At 40.5% G+C, this 15,761-nt stretch overlaps 1 protein-coding gene across 1 annotated transcript in view; it reads right to left on the bottom strand.

Annotated features, from left to right (window-relative positions):
- Nucleotides 1-3,430, bottom strand: part of GKAP1 (G kinase anchoring protein 1) — an 86,889-nt gene extending 83,459 nt beyond the window's left edge. The window contains exons 1-2 of the mRNA XM_017508550.1: nucleotides 3,110-3,430; nucleotides 2,560-2,690 (exon numbers count right to left, since the gene is read on the bottom strand). The gene's annotated coding sequence lies outside the window, so the exon portion shown is untranslated. The remainder of the gene's footprint in view (nucleotides 1-2,559; nucleotides 2,691-3,109) is intronic.
- Between the last annotated feature and the right edge of the window lie 12,331 nt (nucleotides 3,431-15,761).

Genomic DNA, 15,761 nt, shown 5'->3' with positions numbered 1-15,761 from the left:
AATAACAAAGTCTCTATTTTACATAAACTTCATACCCAAAAGGACAATTATTTATAATAGCATGTTTGGGCTTTCTATAGCAACCCTCTTTCTTCAGATTTTGCATGTACTCCAAGAAAAAACAACTTGAAATTTCCTCAACACACAATTAGTTTACTTGTTCTTATCTTTATGCTGTTCTCTTTTGTCTACGATGCCATCCATCTCTTCCATTGAAAACTTCCACTTATTCCTCAAAATCCTGCTCAGGTGCTAGAATATCTATGAAGCATTCTCTGACCTGTTCCTGAAGTCAAACATACCCTCCTCTGTAATATTTCCATACTTTAAACGTACTACTATTGAATGTATTCAAAAAAATTCTTTATTGTTGTGCCTAGCCCCCATGATTGTGATTTCAAGATCCTGAAAGATAGGAGTTTCTTTCTATCCCGTACAAATACCATAGGAACTGGTACATAAAAGACACATTTACTGAACTTAATGTTTTCTTCATGTTTATATTCCTCAAGTACACAGCTATCTATGCAGTGAAAGATGTGCTCTACAAACAGAAAAAGAAAAATGCGAAGTGCTCTACAGATAATCCTCAATTCCCATAATGCAGATGTGCATAAGCAATTGTTAGCAGTTCAAAGTTGTTTCATTATGGTAAGTACCATTCTACCAACTAATCACCACAACCAATTTTGTCTAGGAAGCATATCTGGTTTTAAAGTGTTTATTTAAAAGAATTAAAAAGAATTAGGGTGCATTTGTTACTTAAGTAAACTGTTTTTAAAAATGAAACCTAAACTACAAGCAGAAGAATTTTTTTTCCACTTTCTGTATACATGGGGTCTCACTATGTTGCCCAGCCTGATCCTTGAACTCCTGAGCACAAGCAATCCTCCAGCCTCAACCTCCCAAAGTGCTGGATTATAGGCATGCACCACCACACCCAAGCCAAGCAGAAGAATTCCTAAGCAGCTGGTAGTGCTGACCTCTATTGAGGTCTGGAGGCACACTGCCATTATGATCTTAATCCCTCTACACTATGACCTCACTAGAGTCAAGACAGACAGACAGCAGCAGCCATATCTCAGTCCAGAAGACAACAACTGGAACACTTCAGGACACATACGCACACAATTATATATATAAAATTCTTAAATCAAGAACAACCAAATATCACTTTTTATAAGATGAATGATAGTCATCTTCTATTAATACTACCAACCAATTAGACTGAACAAAAAAGATATTAACATGGATGCTAATTAGTGTGGCCTCAATGAAATATAACTTAGGTCCAAATTAACTGAACATAATATGAAATGGCACCAAGTATCACAGATTTAACACCTGGTGAAATCAAAATTGTGTTATGTCATGTTCTGTTCTTCAAATAACCAAACAGTATCCTTCACTTTGGCTTTTTAAAAATTAGGATTCACAGGCCGGTTGTGGTGGCTCACACCCATAATCCCAGCACTGCGGGAGGCTGAGGCATGTTAATCACCTGAGTCAGGAGTTTGAGACCAGCCTGGCCAACACTGTGAAACCCCATTTCTACTAAAAATACAAAAAAACAAACAAAAAGAATTAGCTGGAAGTCTGGCAGGTGCCTATAATCCCAGCTACTCAGGAGGCTGAAGCAGGAGAATTGCTTTAACCTGCAAAGCAGAGGTTGCTGGGAGCTGAGATCGCACCATTGCACTCCAGCCTGGGCAACAAGAACAAAACTCTGTCTCAGGGGAAAAAAAAAAAAAAAATTAGGGTTCACAATCGGCAAGTGTGAGGTGCATACTGAAACTCTGCTCTAAACACACTCACTGCAAACGATGTAAACACAATGGGTATGCCCCAAACTACATTTTTTCCTCATAGTTAAGTATTGCCACCCCTCTCCAATCTGCAGCTCCCACTTTCTGTAGGCCGAGAAAGCTAAGCAAAAAATACACAAGCAGGTACTGAGTGAAGACCTGAGGGATTCTCCCATCAGTAAAGTATATGTATTTTCATTTCCCCGCAATGTTCTTTTGGTCAGCTTCTGGGTTTTGCTCTTACTCCAGAGGTGAAGCCACTATAGTGTTATAAACCTGTTGAGAAAATAAATCTAGATTTCTACGAAGATTTTAATAATTTGCCAATAAGCTTCTCAAATATTCTTATAGCTACAAGTCATATTTATTAAATAATTCCAGTTACAATCCCAAGCACATTTACTACACAAAGAGACAATGCTAAATGGTGAGGAAAAACGTCTCTGGCTTTTTAGTGTAAGACACGTGATATTTCATTAGTCGTTCTAATGAAACCATTAGCATCTATTCTAAAAAACCTGGCGAAGGTAAAGAATGAAAAAGAGGATGAAGAGAAAAGGCAATCAGAAATTTAATAAACTATTTTTGCTATTACTGTTCAATATTTATGAAGCACCTTAATGCTAGAGATCTGACAGAAATCGTGAAGGCTGTTCCAAACAATAACAGAATAAAAAAGATCCTGTTCATTTACTTTTTAATAGCTGGCGGGGGAGGAGGAAGATCACTATATTAAAAAAGTAATTCACTATACCTCATTTATGAATGAAAGCCAAATTCACCCATAGGCTGTTAAGCGATGCTCTGAAACTTATTCGCAAAGTACATAGAGAAAGAAATTGCGCTGGGCGAGACCTAACTCCCGCAGAGAAGCGGCTTCAAAACCTAAAAGGGAGAAAACAACGAATCAGGTCGTTGCTCCAGAAATTTCCGAGCGCCTGGCTCTACGGGAGGGAGCGCGGGCGCCAGCGGCGGGGAGGGGACGGTGGCACCTGTCACTCGAGCGGCCCCCGCGGGGTCTCGGGAAGCTCAGCCGCCGCGGGAGCGCCGGGCCTGGGGGTAAGGGTGCGGGTCCCTCTTCTCCGCCCGGAGCTTTGCGCCGAGCGTCGGGCCGCGGCCCTTTCCGCGGAGCGGCCCTCCCGTGCCCTCTGCCCAGCGGCTCCGGCCAGTGGGGCCCGTCGCCTCAGGCCGAGTCCCCACCAACCGAGCCCGGGGCGCCAAGGGGAGAGCGGTCAAGCCGCCGCCAACGTCTCCGGGGCGCCAGAGCGGACCCCCGCAAGGCGAGCCCGCCTCCGCGTACTCACCGGGCCTCCCGGGCCGCCGGCTCGGCTCTCCTCTCCCTCCTCCCCCCCGCAGCCGCCTCTCTCGCGGCTCCCTGGGCGGCCGTACTGGGCGTTGGGACTGGGCTAGGTCAAGTGTCGGCAGGGTGCGGACAGGCTCGCGCCAGGCAGGGGTCGCGGTGGGCCCGCGGGCTAGGTACTAACGGGTCCCGGGGCGCCGGGGCGGACCGCGGCGGTGAGCGCGGCTGCAGGCTGCTGTGAGGGGCGGGGAGAGCACGGCTGCGAGCTGGCGAGCGGGCGGGCAGAGGGTGGAGGAAAGCCCGGGCGGAGGGGGCGGTGTGAGAGCCGCGGGGCGGGGGTGGGGCCTGGCGCGTCCGCCGCGCGCGGGGGTTTGTTTATTTTCGCGGTTGGTGGCGGCGCTGGCGCTGGTTAGAGGTTCGCCAGTGACGTGAGCGCCCGAGTTGGGGGAGAGGACCAGAACCACCTGCTGGAGAAGGGGAGCTACGGGGGCCGGGCAGGGTCCAAACGCTTCACGTAGGCGGCGGCGCCACGGTCTTCGGGGTCACAGGGAGGAGAAGGTCTCTCCTGGAGCGGGTGGAAGGAGGGAGGCCTCCAGAGGGAATGGGACTTCAGGCCACTCCCCCGCAGCAAGGCAGGATCACATGCGTCGCGGAGAGCAGTTAGAGGGCCTGTGGTGGAAAAGGGCGGTGGGACCTGGTAGCTCGGGTTCCCTGCAACTTGGGGCTTGACCTCCAGGCAATGTAGTAGGGATGGTCCTGCAAGTCAGGATTCCAATAGCAAGACTCCATCGGATCTTTGTAAGGAAAATAACGAACGTCGCTCAGTTCCCTTAACATTATCTCTCTTGGTGCTCCATCAGGTAGTCGTGGTCTAATTTTACAGGCGAAGTTAAGTGACTTACCCAAAGCCTCGCAACTAATAAACGGCAGAGCCAGCACCCAGCTGTACTGGCTTCCAATTCTGTGAGCTTACCAGCACGTCACATTATCTCTATAAATCCCCCTGATTCAACTAATATTAGACGCCCCACAGATAAGATGCTGTAGAGTTACAGAGGGAAGTTGAAGATAACTTTGCCTTCAAAGACTAAGGAATAAAACAAAGATAAAACAGACAATAAAAGCAAACCATGATAGGTGCCATGTGAAAAGTGGCAGAGTACTGCAGGGAATGAAAGAACCGTGTATATCTGTCTTGGGGAAAAGGAAAGAAAGGCAGTATGAAGGAGTAGGCATTTAGGATTGACCTTGAAGGAGATGGGGAGTGTTTTACAGCAAGAGGGATCGCATGAGAATATATATGAAGGTGAATCAGTGAAAGATGTGTTGGGGAAAAAGTAAAGACTCCAGGATATGTTGAGAAGTAGTGAGACAAAGGAGTATGGGGTCTAAGATACTAAATGGATGAATTTGTATTTAATTCAGTATTTTGAGTTTTCAGGGTTCAGAAATTTAGGGGAAGAAAAGGATTTTTTTTTCTTTGTGCTATTGATTTATCTGTGAGGAGAAGCAGAAATTAGAGGTAGAAATACTGACAGATCTACTGTAGGCCAGGTAAAGGTAATGATGAGTCTGACCTAAAGGGACAGCGAGGGAATTTAAAAGAGCATGGTTGAGAGATGATGTGCATGCAGAATCTGTAGAATTTAGCAACTGATTGATTAATTGTGGGTAGGAAGAGAGAAATCAAAGATAGTGGAGGTTTTGAGTTTGTATAATTGTAAGAGAGAAAAGAGACAATTACAAAGGAAAGAAGAAGGAGCTACTTCTTAAGAGAAGATCAGTTTAGATTTGAACATTTTAAGGATTCAAAGGATTGTCAAGACAGCCAGAGAGACATGAACACTGGTAAATTAGAAATAAAGGTTTTGTAATATGGGAAAGGGGACTGAACTAGAAAGTAGACTCATAAATAATCAGCCTAGGAGTGATATCACTGTGAGATAAAAGAAGAAAACAAATGTCAGAATCTGGCAAACACCCTCTTTAGAGTATTGCTACTCAAAACGTGGTCAATAGCCCAGCAGCACTGACGTGAGGATGTTACTTAGAAACTCAGAATCTCAGGCCCCGCCCCAGACCTTCTGAACCAGCGTCTTCAACTTAAAAAAAAAACCTGAAGAGATTTGTGCCACATCAAAAAATTTGAGAATCTCTGATCTAGATGAGCAAAGCCAGCAAAGAAACGGTGGGGTGGGGAGGTGCAGAAAGTGGGAGGAGAATTGGGTAATGCAGAGGTAAACTGGTGTTTCACAAAAGGATGGCTGGAAGGAGTGTTGATCAAGATCCAAAACCACAGAGGTTGAAAAGCACAAAGAAAGAAGGTATGCTTGCATTTTGTGATTAGGTAGTACGGTCTTTAAGACCACATTTTTCTCATTGAAAGCCTGGAAAGAAAGATCCCCTTTGTGGTCAAGGTTAGTCTAGGGACCCCATCTTCCCCAGTTCCCACATATATGGGACATATTAAGATAAGTAGATAGATTTGACAGTGGGAGAAAGCAGTTCTCTTCCAGTTGCTTCTATTTTCTCAGCAAAATGAGGAGTAAGATTATTTCGGCAGACTGCTAATTGTCCATCACAATTTAGTCCTCCCTTCTCCCTGAACACACAGACTGCTTTTCTCAGCCTCTCTTTCATGTGCATATGGTCAAGTATTAAGTTATAGAAAGTGAGCAGATGTTATGTCTGCCACTGTCAGGCCAAGGCCTTTGCTTTGAGAGTACTTGTGCCTCTTTCATGCATTTTCCTTTCTGCCAGCTGGACCCTGGACACGGTGACTCTGCTTCAATTATGCAGATGACTGAAAGCCTCTGGGGTTGGCAGAGCCACAAGAAAGAAGGTGCCTGGATGAAGGAGAGCTACCCACTGACCTGGACAACCAATTACGTGAGCAACATATATTTCTATTGTGTTGGAGCCATAACATTTTGCATAACATTTAGAGTAGGCTAAACTGCTATTTGTTATAGCTTAAGTATTCACTTTGCTGTAGTTCATTACATCTGTACGTGTTAAGGCCCAGTGGAAAGGGGACTTCTGGTTAAGCATAGTGCATTGAACACACATTTGTCTCTACTTACTCCAGAGACCTCATTAAAATGACAGTAAAGGGATAAAAAAAGATATAAATCTATAAAGAAAAAGCAGACAGGGAAAGAGATCCCTGTTGAATTAAATGCCAACAAAACTTAGGAATGCAGAAAGCAGATGGATGAGTGATCACTGACTTACCAAAGCCACCAAAGTGAATACTTAAGCTTTTGGGAAGAGGCAGAGCCAGCCAGAAGTGAACGTATCCATGTCACAGCACCCTGGAAAAGCTCTAAAACTAGAGCTGCCTTCCCTCCAAAAGCAGAGGATGAGCAAGGCTGGAAAGGAGAATTTAATGTGAACGTTTTCTAAAGAGCAATGAGATCCTGCCTCCCCCATATTCCCTACTCCATTCCATGATGCCCAAATTCAGCAGAAGATATCTATCTTTTACTCTCTGGAGAGGTTGACTCAGAGTTCTCCTAGGCACCAGACAGAGCTGAGGACAGGGATGAATCACTACACAGAAAAGCAGAATTAAGTGAAGTTGTATATATTAAATTATAAGGCAGACCCCTTTCCCTCAGCTTCATTCACAAATTCAGATCCTGGAATGCTGGAATCCTGTCAAGAGACTGGAAGCTTCTTCTTAGAGGAAAGCTAGCTGGTCCAAGAGAAGAGGTCTCCAAATATTGAGGTTTGGGGATCCCATGGTAAAGAGTGTGGCTTGTTACCTGTCTCTTACAGTCAGTCCAACAGTCAGCAAACCCTGATCGTACCTACAGAAGCTCTCATCAACATTGTATTGCCTCATTCTTTTATATTATTTAAAAAATGTTGACTGGGTACAGTGGCTAACCCCTGTAATCCCAACACATGAGGAGGCTGAGGCGGATCACTTGAGCCCAGGAGTTCAAGACAAGCCTGGCCAACATAGTGAGAGCCCATCTCTACAAAAATAAAAATATTAGCTGGGCCTGGTGGTACACGCCTGTAGTCCTAGCTACTTGGGAGGCTGAGGCTGGAGGATCATTTGAGCCAGAAGTTTGAGCCTGCAGTGAACTGTGATTGCACCACTGTACTCCAGCCTTCATGACAGAGTGAGACCTCTCTAAAAATAATAAAAATTTAAAAAGTTTTTTAGAGATGGGGTATTTCTGTGTTGCCCGGGTGGGCCTCAAATTCCTGGCCTGAAAAGATCCTCCTGTCTCAGCCTCCCAAGTAGCTGGGACTACAGGCAAGAGATACCACACCCAGCTATCACCTCATTCTTAAATGTGATGAATAGTTGAGGATCTGCATATATTTGAAGAAACCTCCTTACATGAACGACAGAACCTACAGTAAACAAACAAGAAAAGAAAAAAAAAGAACTTTAGAGGCTGGGAGTGATAGCTCACACCTGTAATCCTAGCACTTTGAGAGGCTGAGGCAGTAGATCACCAGAGGTCAAGAGTTTGAGACCAGCCTGGCCAACATGGTGAAACCCCACCTCTACTAAAAATATGAAAAAATTAGCTGGGCGTGGTGGTACATGCCTATAATCCCAGCTACTCGGGAGGCTGAGGTAGGAGAATTGCTTGAACCCAAGAGGTGGAGGTTGCAGTGAGCCAAGGTCACCCCACTACGCTCCAGCCTGGGCAACAAGAGCAAAACTCCATCTCAAGAGAAAAAAACAAACAAACAAAAAAACTAGGAGGAAATAAAAGCTGTACAGAAAATCAGAACACGTTAAAATCAAGAAATTCTCAAAATTTTTAATTTTCATATACTCTTTTCACTCAGGAAACTGCTGGAAGGAGCACTCCACCCAAGTAAAGGTATAAATCAAGAAACAGAAAAACGTGGCTGGGCACGGTGGCTCACACCTGTAATCCCAGCACTTTGGGAGGCCAAGGGGGGTGGTTCACCTGAGGCCAGACATTTGAGACCAGCCTGGCCAATATGTTGAAACCCATCTCTAACAACAACAACAAAAAAAGATAGCTGATATGGTGGCACTTGCCTGTAATCCCAACTACTTGGGAGGCCGAGACAGGAGAATTGCTTGAACCTGGGAGGCAGAGGCTGCAGTGAGCTGAGATTGTGCCACTGTACTCCAGCCTGGGTGACAGAGTGAGACTCTGTGTGAAAAAAAAGAAAAAGAAAAACATGGGATCTGGTAAACAGGAACTCCAACAAAGTAGAAAACAAAGAGAATTCCCCAGATCAAGCTTGTCCAAGCTGTGATGTGTGGCCCAGGATGACTTTGAATGTGTCCCAACATAAATTTGTAAACTTTCTTAAAACATTATACCTTTTCATGATTTTTCTTTCTTTTTTTTTTATCTTATCAGCTATTGTTAGTGTATTTTATGTGTGGCCCAGGGAAGCCAAAAGATTGGATACCCCCGCCCTAGATGAAGGTGAAGGGAGGTTCCAGGAAGTCAGCTGTGTAGCAGATCTTGAGAGCACACTAGGATGGAAGGCTCCAGAAGGGATGTCTCCAAGAAAAGAGATTGGAAATGATGGATTATCTAATATGTTTGAACCTTTTGAACAAAATTTGCAATTTTGTGGAACATAAGAATATGTAATGGTGATAGGTATAGAGAAAACTAAGCAACTGCCAAGTGTGGTGGCTCACACCTGTAGTCCCAATGCTTTGGGAGCTGAGGCAGGAGAATGGCTTGAGCTCAGAAGTTTGAGACCAGGCTAGGCAACATTGTGAGACTTCGTCTCTACCTTAAAAAAAATTACCCAGGTGTACTGGTGCATGTCTGTAGTCCCAGCTACTCAGGAAGCTGAGGTGGCAAGATCACTTTAACCTAAGAGATTGAGGTTGCAGTGGGCTATGATTGTGTCACTACACTCCAGCCTCAGTGATGGAGTGAAACCCAATCTCAAACAAACAAACAAAAAAAAAGGAGCAAGAGAGAGCGAGAGACAGAGATAGATAAAACTAAGCAACTTTAAAAAGAGGGAATAATTAACTGCAGGGAAAACAAAATATTAGCCATAAAAAAGGATGAAATCATGTCCTTTGCAACAACATGGATGCAACTGGAGGCCAATTATCCTAAAAAGTTCGTGCAGGAACCAGAAAACCAAATACCATGTGTTCTCATTTACCTTAACCCTAAAAGTTAGATGCCCTTCCTCCATACTCCCACAGTACCCTCTATATTTTTACCAGAGTTATTATATTCCTCTTTACCTTGTGAGCCCCTTAAAAACAGAGACCTGGTCTGTTTTACTCATTGGTATGTCACTACAGTGCCAGGCTCATTGTTTACATTCAAAGGATTGTTGAATGAACAAACTCCAGTGTAACTGCCTATTTACTTGTCTGTCTTTCTTCAACAGGCTGTATGTTCCTTGGTGGATGGATCTGTGGTTTATTAAACTTTGTTTCTTTTAGCATCTAGCACGTAGAAGCTTTTTTGAATAAATTAACTTTGTCAGCAATATAATTAATCTGTAAAATATGGTATATAACATTGAGGAGTATATAAAAAGTATTCTCAAGATACAGAGAGACACGGGTTGCTCAGGATTGTTCCTTTGTGTTTCACTTATAGGAAAAATACGTATGAAAGATCTCACATTATAGACTACAAATGCCAAATGACCCTCTGTGCTCTCACCACCCTTAACCTAGAAATAAAATAGAAACAACTCCTAAGGAAATAGTCTTTAAAATAACCAGCTAAAATTTTTATCAACAATAACAAAAAAGTAGTTGGGGTTTCTGCTTATTAAATTAGTTTGTATGGGTAAGCACCACCTAAGTTTTTTGATTCATGGCATGTGTTTCTAAACCAATTTACTATCCACCAAAAATAAATAGTCATCAATATACAAAAAGTAGTTGTATTTCTTGACACTAGCAATGAACCATCTGAAAATGAAATTAAGAACACAATTCCACTTACAGCAGCATCAAAAATAATTATTTAGAAATAAATTTAACCAAAGAAATGCAAGACATGTACACTGAACACTAAAAAACATGGTTAAAAGAATGGAAAGACAGCTCATGTTCATGGATTGGAAGACTGAATATTGCTAAGATGGCAGTACTCCCCAAATTGATTTATAGATTCAATGCAATTCCTATCAAAATTCCATCTGCCTTTTTGTAGAATTTTAGACAACTGGTAACTTAAGGGACCCCAAATAACCAACAAATATTGGAAAAGAAGAACAAAGTTCATGGATTCACACTTTGACTTCAAAATTTACTACATAATCAAGACAGTGTGGTACTGTCATAGGATAGACATGTAGACCAATGGAATAAAATTGAGTCCAGAAATAAACCTGTGTGGTCAATTGGTTTTCAATAAACATATGAAGACAATTTAATGAGGAAAGATTAGTTTTTTTAAGAAATTGTATGGACACAACTGGATATCTACATGCAAAATAATGAAGTTGGACCCCACCTCATACCATGTACAAAAACTAATTCAAAATTTATCAAAGACCCAAATGTAAGACTTAAAACTGTAAGTGCTCTTCTTCCACCAAAGCTGGTTGGATATGATTTCTGTGTTCAGATACAATTTATGATATTTGCTCTTTTTGAGCATGCATACATTCGAAAAGCATTTTTTGGTCAGTAAGTTTACATATAGTTCTTACAGCTTTATGTATGTATGAGCTCAGAAACACATTTCCACCTGAAAAAGCACCCCTAGTTTTCTATTTCCTTACCCTGCTTTACTCTATTCATAAGTAACATCACTGAACTGTAAGTTCCTTGAGCAATGGGACTTTCAGTTTTCAGCTCTATCAGCAAAAATAAAAGGTTGATAGAAAACATAAAGCAGTAAAATGCCTATAAGTTAAAAGCCTGTAGAAATTTCCGTCTTTACATATAGATGTCATTTTTTGATGTTTTCAGAAAATACATAACGTTAGCTACCAACTCACCCTATAGAAGAGGCACGGATTCTTTCCCATATAAGAACTAAACCCCACAGTACTGGCCCATGTCCTGAGGGTGAAGGGCCAGCTATACTCACATAATCAGATGCCTAAACCTACCTTCTTTTCTCATGGGAAACACTGAATTTTTAAATAAATCTTACCAAGAATACCTCATACCACTGAAGGTAACTCAGGAAAAGTGTATGTTAGTATTCTTTTCTGATTTATTTGTTCACAATCCACTAGAATACTTATGATTGTAGGTTCCATTACCCTTAAAGTCTTGACCTTCTCTTTACTTGGCTACTGAGATCCTATGAGCTAGAGACAAAATATTCTTTACACTGGCAGCTACTTGCAAGCTAAGGGGAATGAGCTTCCCTGTGAACGTTTATGAAGGAGAGGCCACTATGGTAATGTTAAATGTAATTCTAATACACTTCTTGTATTTAGGAGCTAAAAGTCTCAGATGCTAAATGAAGACTGATTTGCTTTTTATTTGATCATATACCTATACATAAGCAAAAAATTAACTTTTTGTTTTATAGTTTCTTTGAGGAAAAATACAGTTTAAAATTCTTACCAGTTTAAAGTTATTTTCCAGCCATAGTTCAATAGTTCACAAATGTAACTGTTACTAAAAAATAAGTAATAAGTAGCCAAAAACTGGTGCTCAAAGATCCAGTAGAAAACACCCTCTTTTACTCATAAATCAAAGAAATAGTCATGAAACACTTCTATAGCTATAAAAATAAATTCAGCAAGTCTTTAAAATATTTGTTAGAATTCACGAGTCTTCCCAGAGAACACTCTTATTTATACCGTTGATAATATGTATAACTAAAACTGATAATTTGCTTAGATATCTTATGCATTTATATAAAATAAACAACCATGTGTGCCAAACAGTTATCCCATTTTGGCAGCCAACTGTATGGAAAACCTACTTATAATTTAATCTTAAACATACATGATGCTTCAGTTTTCAAAGTGCTTTCATTTGATCAAGCGTTTATTTGGTAAAGCAAGATTATTTTCTATATGGCAAAAATAGTAATTTCCCTCCTAATTATTTTGTGTTGAATTTGAAAAATAAGATTTTGATTTTAAATGCAGGGTAGTGATTCATAGATTTTTTTAAAAGGCTGATTTAGAAAATATCATTTAATGTACTCCATTAATAAGATGATAGCCTGTGTCATTCTAGTCATGTCTTAACAGCTGGTGACACCTGGAACTGGCCAAGAAAGTGTCTCGAGAGACTGATGGGCTTAGGCCCAGGCCTTGAATGGAACAATTCAGATGCTGCCCAACTCTCCCAGGTGATGGGAATTTTGAAAGGAGGTTGACTCGTCAGTATTAAGATACCTTTCCCTGTTCTCATTATTCCCATCTAGAAAAAAAGCATACTAAAAGTAACAACAAAACTGACAATTTTAAGAGTTCTAAATTATCAAAATTGTCAATTAGTTGAACTCAACTAACTCCTCACTCCTTTTTACTCGTAGAGGATAGGACAGTGAAGTGCAACTACAAGCCACAAATGAAAATGAATAACATTAATCCAGCCTCTCAAGACACTCCAATAGCTGCTGGTTTGTAATCATGAATTAAAGTTTTTTATACACATGTTTTTGGTAGAAAAATTCAGGGATATTTTAGCAGAGGGGAAAAATAAGCAAACTAGTTGAGATATTGTTTTATAAAAATAAATCCTATTCTGCCTACAATCAAATGTGGGGTTTTTTGGTTTGTTTTGGCATATCATTCATGATTCTTTAAAGGTAAAACCACTTAAGTCCTAACTGCTTTCTTCAGTGTATGTTGTTAGGCCACTAGAATTTATCCCAAACTGCTATTTCTTGTAATTCTCTGTTGAATGGCTCCACAATTTCTATTCAAATTCAATCTAGGATGGCTTCTTCTCATAATATTCTGAGTGAATAGTAAACAAAGGAAAAGGAACCAGTATAAAAACTGAGTTGTCTATTTTTAAATGGCAGTCAGTACTAACCAAGAGGATTCTTTAGTGTGTAGAGACAGCCAAAGGTTGAATTTAAGTTTCAGTCCTTAGGCCAGAGAAATATATTCTATCAAAATATTTTTTGAAAATCCTTTGCTCGTCTATGGAATACTTTCACATAAACTTCTTTCCCTCCTGTCTCCCTCCCACTCCAGTCATCTGTCTCAGAACTACTGGAATCCTACATCACTGTGGGAAGTGAAAGGTAAGTAAGCCTATGCCTATAATTTGTTGTTGGTAATTGGGGTGTGGGGTCCAAGGGATGGTTCATTTAAAAATAAGACACTTTAGATCACATAACTTCTAACAATATTTACCACTTTGGACTTGAAAAATTATACCTTGCTTTACATATATATGCTATAGTAAGCTTGAAAATACAATAATACAAAATACAAGTATGGTTTTAAAATAATTCCTTTTGTTCTACTTCAATAATATAATTATTAATAGATCATTTTAAATTCTAAGAATCATTAAGTAGCCATTTAAAAAAATATTTAGTTTTCTGTTCTTTTCTGTTGTGAATGGTTTTGTTCCTTGGGGGTATAGGGATCTTGCTTGTTGTAACAGATTGTGAGATTGTTGTATTTTGCTCTTAAAGTACTATAGAGATAACTCAATAGAGCTGTGTGTTATAGTGAACCAGAAGAATATAATATCTAGGTCTAATTGAATATATTTGGGTTTAATCAAATTATACTGTTAGCATTTCAAATAGTGCCAATTCTGTTGACTCATTGAAGAAATTCCTAGAAGGAAATATAAAAACAGACAAATGAGAACTATGCAAAATATCAAAAGCCATCATTATAACATCAACTTTTCTGGGATTTCTTTTCATAATTTTCTTTGTTCTAATTACATCTATTATGGAGTCATGTTTGGGGTCAACATGAAAGCCATTATAGGCTGGGCACGGTGGCTCAAGCCTGTAATCCCAGCACTTTGGGAGGCCAAGGTGGGTGGATCACAAGGTCAGGAGTTTGAGACCAGCCTGGCCAATATGGTGAAACCGTCTCTATTAAAAATACAAAAATTAGCCAGGCATGGTGGAGGGCACCTGTAATCCCAGCTATTGGGAAGGCTAAGGCAGGAGAATCACTTGAACCCAGGAGGCGGAGAGGTTGCAGTGAGCCGAAGTCATGCCACTGCACTCCAGCCTGGGCAGCAGTGCGAGACTCCATCTTAAAAAAAAAAAAAAAAAAAGCCGGCCGGGTGCGGTGGCTCACGCCTATAATCCCAGCACTTTGGGAGGCCGAGGCGGGTGGATCACGAGGTCAAGAGATCGAGACCATCCTGGTCAACAAGGTGAAACCCCGTCTCTACTAAAAATACAAAAATTAGCTGGGCATGATGGTGCATGCCTGTAATCCCAGCTACTCGGGAGGCTGAGGCAGGAGAATTGCTTGAACCCAGGAGGCGGAGGTTGCGGTGAGCCGAGATCGTGCCATTGCACTCTAGTCTGGGCAACAACAGTGAAACTCCGTCTCAAAAAAAAAAAAAAAAAAAGCCATTATAAAAATCAAACACTATTCCAGTGTTTGATGCTTTGTATGCAGTGCATTCCAAGAGCAAGGAATCACAGCTGTCAACCTTAGTGTAGGCAATAAGGGGTGCACTGTTTGCAGATAATGTAAAAACAACATAATCTATGAAGTCAGCCTGCTTTTAGCAGCAGCAATAAGGAAAACTACTTTTCCTTATTGGGCAGAGGCTCCCCAGTACCCTACCCTTGGTATACTTCTGCCAACATAAGCTCAAAAGTACTACATGCCGAATGCTTTTGAGATGCTTATTGTAGATGGATCTCATTCTCACCTTTATGTCAATTTTTGAAAATATAAATGTAGAAGAGTATATTATCAGTGTTAATCAAGGCAGCTTACAATCTGTTATAACTTTAAATGTAAAATATACATAATGAATTTTTAAAAAAATTCCAGTGAAGTTGAGAGAGGAATTGTGGACATAAGTAACTTTCTACCTGAACTTTTAAATACTGATACCCCACTGTTTTAAAGTCATGAGTAGGTGCCTAAGGAAATAAGTGAAAGATCAAAATATGTCATACTTGCATTTAATGTATGAGAATTTATTTTGACCATAGACCCTAACTCCCACTAAGGATTTTGCTCCATGACATTCATTCCAAAACTTATTTTTTTCTATGTAAGGAATTTAGTCTCAAATAAGCGTTCCTCACTTTACTGGCCTAGACTAAATAAGGCAACGGCTAGTGGCAATCTAGATCACATTAATGAAGATCATATGTATTTTTGCTGAGTCCTTGGACCTGGAGTTCATGAATATATGAAGAACTGAGGGAACAAAAAAAAAATACATTAACAAAATAAAGCAAACATTAAAGCACAAAAGCACCTTCATCAATGTTCTCACCACTTATGGTTCCCAACTTACAAAATTTTCCATCTCTGTTAGCTGTAACACTCTACAGTTAGGAAAGTAACTGGTACTGTATAAATATTTTTCCTTTCAAATGCTTTATTACAGTTAGAGAAAAAAAAGAACATAATGAACCAAAAACAAAAAAAGAAAACCACAAACATTTTATATACATGCAAAAGGCAATGAAGTGACAAAATGTTTAGACAAAGCATGTGAAAAATAGTAAAATCATTATTAGAATATGCAAAAAAAAATTTTACTTGCCTTGGGTAGGTGT

This window comes from Cebus imitator, unplaced genomic scaffold (assembly GCF_001604975.1).
Source record: "Cebus imitator isolate Cc_AM_T3 unplaced genomic scaffold, Cebus_imitator-1.0 Scaffold394, whole genome shotgun sequence".
Lineage (NCBI taxonomy): Eukaryota > Metazoa > Chordata > Mammalia > Primates > Cebidae > Cebus > Cebus imitator.
The sequence above is the reverse complement of the archived record's forward strand: the minus strand, read 5'-3'. Positions and strand labels throughout refer to the sequence as shown.